The following is a 6,000-nucleotide window of genomic DNA, read 5'->3' on the forward strand; positions in this document are numbered from 1 at the left end:
ATAAGATGCTATTTTTTATAGCAATGTTTAATTCTTCAAAAACAGGTTTCTGGACTTTGAAAATGAAAACAGCTCCATGCATGTTGATAAAGATAATTACTTAATTATCATGTGAGCTTACAATTCACTAAATAAAATGATATAACTACTCAATAACATGTTCTTTATCAAGAGGAGTGAGCTAAATAAAATGCATAGAAATCATTCATGCTAAATTATTGTTCAAAGAGTCTACAACCTGCAAAAATTATTTTCCTAAGCCATTTCTTGTGTTGTAAATATTAAACACCACATGAAATTTTATACTGTATATTTAGAGAAAGCTCCATTTTCTCAGGACCTGTGGAATTTACCGAGCTTTCCTCAGTCTTCCTTAGATTCACAATAACATACACTTGAATAAAAACGAACAATAAAAGACACTCGATGACTCATTTTATCTATTAATTTTGCTCCAGTAACACTTGCTAGAAAGTTATCCAGGATAAAACATGCCTCTGGTGTTTTTATCAGCTAAGGATTTTATAGGGAGAAAGAGCAGCTCATCGCAAGCTTCCTCAAGTAATATGAGGGACACACTTTCAAGGAAATGTCTTATGGAATAATCTCTAGATCATAAAATTGTCTCAGTAAGAATTGAGAAGCATTCTCTTTTGAAGAAAAAGAACGTTTTCCCTTCTCTTTTGCTCTTACCTGTAAATATGGTTTCTGTACTTCGGCTCCGTCAGAACAGACTGAAGAGTTCACGCCTCCCTCTTCTATCCATCAGGCAGCAGCCAACCAATAACAAAAGCCAGATCCTGGCATTCTCCGGCTCATGCTCCCTGTCTGCTTTCATCCCTGTTCCCTCCCACCCCCACTCTTTTAGAGGACAAATCCTTGCAGCTGGGAGAGAGGCAGGGAGTGGGAAAAAAGGAATATGGAGAGGAAAGGAATAAAGAGATGAAAGATATTTCAAAGAACAGTTGCAAACTATGGAAAATATCTGCAGGTGAACTCGACTGAAGTAAAAATGTCTTGCTTTAGGTTTAGGAAAATAGGGCTGGTTAATCAATGCCTTACCCATCTGAAATCAAAGTGAAACACTCATGGTGGAGCTTAGGGACATTGCCTATTTTTCAGTTCCCAGTGGAAAAAAAAAATGATCTTCTCATTGTACGTTTTGATATGTAGATAGAAGAGGTTGAGGCTGAACATCAAGATAACATTATGCACATTTAGTTTGCAAAGAGATAAAATGAATCAAGACCCTTTACATTGATGTATAATACTATTTGCATTTCAACCTTTGTTGGGCACTGTTTTCACTTAAAAACAGCTTCTGAGCCTAGTCACAATGAAAAAGATGTTTAATCCCAAGCATTAGAATATTTAAATATTTCAAAGTTATGTGGTTTGCTTTACTTCATATTTCTTAAATGCTGGCATCAATTTCTCTAGGTGAATAACGGAACTTGTTAAAGATTAAAAAGGACTCAGCCATTTTGTTGCCATGTTTCGAAGTGACTAATTGAATTCCAATATTATTCTATTAACCTTGGGCAAAATCATTTTACTTCTGAAGTAAGAAGCATAACATATATATAAGGACATTTGAAGAAAATATCATCAGACTTCTCTAAGGCAATAAAGCAAATTTGTCCATAGCTTAAAGGAAGTTTGTCTAGAACTGACAAAGAATTTAAACTATATACAGCTTGAACTCTTAACTTACAAAATATCATACAAATCATGCCTCTTTATGATAAAAAGTGCTATTAATTGAGCTTTCACTAGTGAAGTTCTGAAAATTTTCCATGGGGAGACATAAATTAAACAACGAATGTTATCTCAACCATAGAGATGTGCACTTTCTACCTGAGATATTTAAAGGCTTTGCCATTCATTTTCTTAAATTAGTAATATGTCCTCATGGAAATAAGGCCAAAGAGAGAAAAATAGAGAAGTGACAAGAAAATATTTTTTAACTCCAAGAACAACTGGAATGAAAACGAGTCACTGGTATTCCTGGTAGTCCAGAATATAACTATAGGAAGGTTTTAGGGGTGTCAATCCGGTTAGGTGGGGAGTGACTGTCACTGAAATTGACTTTAGATAGAATTGCACTGGTTATTTGGGTTAGATTTGGGAGGCTCTGTTAGAGATAAAGGGAAGCTTAAATTATCTCTGATTCCCATTTCAAGTCCTTTCCTGTGAAAGATGCTCTCAGAGCTTCTGTGTAGGAATAACTGGAGGAATCCCTCGGATAGTATTTAACTTGGAGGCTGGGGTCCATCTGCAAGAGAATCATTGCAGGAACATTTATGAAAAATTCAGATCTTCAAGTCACAGGCCAGACTTCAGGAATCAGCATTTGGGAAGTTTTTGGCCTAGCATTTTTAGCAAGTTCTCCCAGGTGATATTTATGCCAACAATGCTGTAGGTCATTGATTCAGTAGATGTGCATTTTTTTGGAAACAACTCTTACCGGAATTTTTGTTCTTGTTAGATTATAGCCCTATTATGTCAGGGAGAGGGGAGAAAAAGAGGTTTTGGAGACAATGGCACCCCACTCCGTACTCTTTTGCCTGGAAAACCCCATGGACGGGGAGCGTGGCAGGCTTTAGTCCATGGGGTCGCTAAGAGTCGGACGTGACTGAGCGACTTCACTTTCACTTTTCACTTTCGTGCATTGGAGAAGGAAATGGCAACCCACTTCAGTGTTCTTGCCTGGAGAATCCCAGGGACAGGGGAGCCTGGTGGGTTGCTGTCTATGGGGTCGCATAGAGTCGGACACAACTGAAGCAACTTAGCAGCAGCAGCAGCAGCAGCATAACAGATTCAGCTTTGACATTTTGAAGTTTTTTAATAATCCAGGTTGAATTATTATGTAGTCAGTTGAAATCATGATGAGGTCTGGGGTGTAGATTTAATATAGACATCATCTAGGGTTTAACTAGAGCAATGAGAGTGCATGAGTGTCCTTAGACAGTGCTTCTCAGAACTGTGGTCCAAGAAACCCATTTATCAGAATTTAAAATGCATCAGAGTTATGCCACTGTTATAACAAGCAACTATGCATTTTCATCACCCTCAAAAAGAAACCTCATGCTCATTAGCAACTACTCTCATCACTTTCCAACCCCTAGTTCTAGGCAGCCATTAATCTATTTTCTATTTCTCTCTCTCTATAAATTGCCTATTTTAGATATTTTATATAACAAAATCAGACAGTATATAGCCTTTGTGTCTGGTTTCTTTCACTTAGCATAGTGTTTTCAAAGTTAATGTCTGTTGTAGCATGTATCAGTACTTCATTCCTTTTTATTGCTAAATACCATTCCGTATCACATTTTGTTTGTTCATTTGTTAGTTGGTGGACATTTGAGTTGTTTCAATTTCTGGTTGTTGTGATTATGCCACAATGAATACACAAGTTTGTATACAAATTTATGTATGGACATATATTTTTATTTCTCTTAGGTATATGTCTAGGAGTGGAATCACCAGGTCATATGATAAGTCTACGTATAACTCTAAAAATATAATTAAAAATGCACACTAACAGACTACTCCATACCTACTAAATCAGAATCTCTGAAGTGGGGCTTAGGAAACTCCATTTTAATGCATTTCCCAGCTACCTTTCCTGTTATACTAAAGTTTGAAAACTCTCACTCTGGAAAGAGAAGTAGATTGAGAATGACACTCTGGGCATTGAAGAACAACCAGAGGTAGTGGAATGAAGCAAAGATGCTTGGAGAAGGGGAACAGGAACAGTCATCCTGGAGGGAAACCAAGATGATGATGGAGCAAAATCCAAAAGAATAAAGAATTTCAAGATTATGTCTTATCAAGGCTCTGACAAGTCTGGTTCCTTGCTGTACATAGTGCAGTCCACTGAGGTCAGCTTAGGCATCCTCTGGATCTTGTGATGATGCAGAATCTCAGATCCATCCCAATAAACTGAATCATAATCTGCATTTTAACAAGATCCCCAGGTGAGAAATATGCACATTTAAATTTTACTATTTTTTTCATGAAAATATTTTTGACATATAGCACTGTGTAAATTTATGACATCAGATCAGATCAGTCGCTCAGTCGTGTCTGACTCTTTGCGACCCCATGAATCACAGCACACCAGGCCTCCCTGTCCATCACCAACTCCCGGAGTTCACTCAGACTCACATCCATCGAGTCAGTGATGCCATCCAGCCATCTCATCCTCTGTCATCCCCTTCTCCTCCTGCCCCCAATCCCTCCCAGCATCAGAGTCTTTTCCAATGAGTCAGCTCTTTGCATGAGGTGGCCAAAGTACTGGAGTTTCAGCTTTAGCATCATTCCTTCCAAAGAAATCCCAGGGCTGATCTCCTTCAGAATGGACTGGTTGGATCTCCTTGCAGTCCAAGGGACTCTCAAGAGTCTTCTCCAACACCACAGTTCAAAAGCATCAATTCTTCGGCGCTCAGCCTTCTTCACAGTCCAACTCTCACATCCATACGTGACCACAGGAAAAACCATAGCCTTGACTAGATGGACCTTTGTTGGCAAAGTAATGTCTCTGCTTTTCAATATGCTACCTATGTTGGTCATAACTTTTCTTCCAAGGATTAAGTGTCTTTTATATTCATGGCTGCAGTCACCATCTGCAGTGATTTTGGAGCCCCAAAAAATAAAGTCTGACACTATTTCCACTGTCTCCCCATCTATTTCCCATGAAGTGATGGAACCAGATGCCATGATCTTCATCTTCTAAATGTTGAGCTTTAAGCCAACTTTTTCACTCTCTTCTTTCACTTTCATCAAGAGGCTTTTTAGTTCTTCTTCACTTTCTGCCATAAGGGTGGTGTCATCTGCATATCTGAGGTTACTGATATTTCTCCCAGCAATCTTGATTCCAGCTTGTGCTTCTTCCAGCTCAGCATTCTCATGATGTACTCTGCATAGAAGTTAAATAAGCAGGGTGACAATATACAGCCTTGACGTACTCCTTTTCCTATTTGGAACCAGTCTGTTGTTCCATGTCCAGTTCTAACTGTTGCTTCCTGACCTGCATATAGGTTTCTCAAGAGGCAGGTCAGGTGGTCTGGTATTCCCATCTATTTCAGAATTTCCCACAGGTTATTGTGATCCACACAGTCAAAGACTTAGGCATAGTCAATAAAGCAGAAATAGATGTTTTTCTGGAACTCTCTTGCTTTTGCCATGATCCAGCGGATGTTGGCAGTTTAATCTCTGGTTCCTCTGCCTTTCCTAAAACCAGCTTGAACATCTGAAAGTTCACGGTTCACGTATTGCTGAAGCCTGGCTTGGAGAATTTTGAGCATTACTTTACTAGCGTGTGAGGCTCTTAAGGTGTGGTAGTCCAAATGCATCCACAATTATGTAGTTTAGAAGTAAGAAGACCCCTCCAAGGAACCAGATGGTCAAAGATAAAAGATTTTCAATGTATTAATGTAAGCTGGAGGATCAGTAGAACTATTTCATATCTCTGGTCTCAGAAGCATGAAAGTGAAAGTGAAGTTGCTCAGTCGTGTCCGACTCTTTGCGACCCCATGGACTGTAGCTTACCAGGCTTCTCTGTCCATGAGATTTTCCAGGCAAGAAAACTGGAGTGGGTTACCATTTCCTTCTCCAAGGGATTAAAAATATAGAAAATCATTTTTTCATTCCAATCTTCACTATGGATTTCATTAAAGGATTCTTAAATTGTCTTTTGAAATTGAGATTCAGAAGCATCAAATCAAAAGGTAATAAAGAATACTAAGACTACTCTAGAGGTAGATGAGCCACAGAAAAGAATGGATCAGCAAGACTTGTTGGCAACTACCCAAATGCTTATAAGAACTCAAGGGTAAAATTTGGTGCAACTGGCCAAAGTATTTTACATGTTGTTATAAATTACCTTGGTGCCAGGAGACTATCAGTGTGACTTCTACCCATGTGAGAACACCATGATAATCATCAAAGAGTAAGAGATGTTCAAAGGTATTTAATTAAAAAAACAGATGAAACTAG

The 6,000-nt window shown here is 38.5% G+C and overlaps 1 protein-coding gene across 2 annotated transcripts in view; it reads right to left on the reverse strand.

The window, feature by feature from the left end:
* The window catches only part of CSRNP3 (cysteine and serine rich nuclear protein 3), a 203,802-nt gene extending 203,008 nt beyond the window's left edge, over nt 1-794 (reverse strand). For both annotated transcript variants that reach the window (XM_027558853.1, XM_027558862.1), the window contains exon 1: nt 694-794. The gene's annotated coding sequence lies outside the window, so the exon portion shown is untranslated. The remainder of the gene's footprint in view (nt 1-693) is intronic.
* Nucleotides 795-6,000: the final 5,206 nt, after the last annotated feature.

The sequence above is a fragment of the Bos indicus x Bos taurus genome, chromosome 2, assembly GCF_003369695.1.
Source record: "Bos indicus x Bos taurus breed Angus x Brahman F1 hybrid chromosome 2, Bos_hybrid_MaternalHap_v2.0, whole genome shotgun sequence".
NCBI classification, from domain to species: domain Eukaryota; kingdom Metazoa; phylum Chordata; class Mammalia; order Artiodactyla; family Bovidae; genus Bos; species Bos indicus x Bos taurus.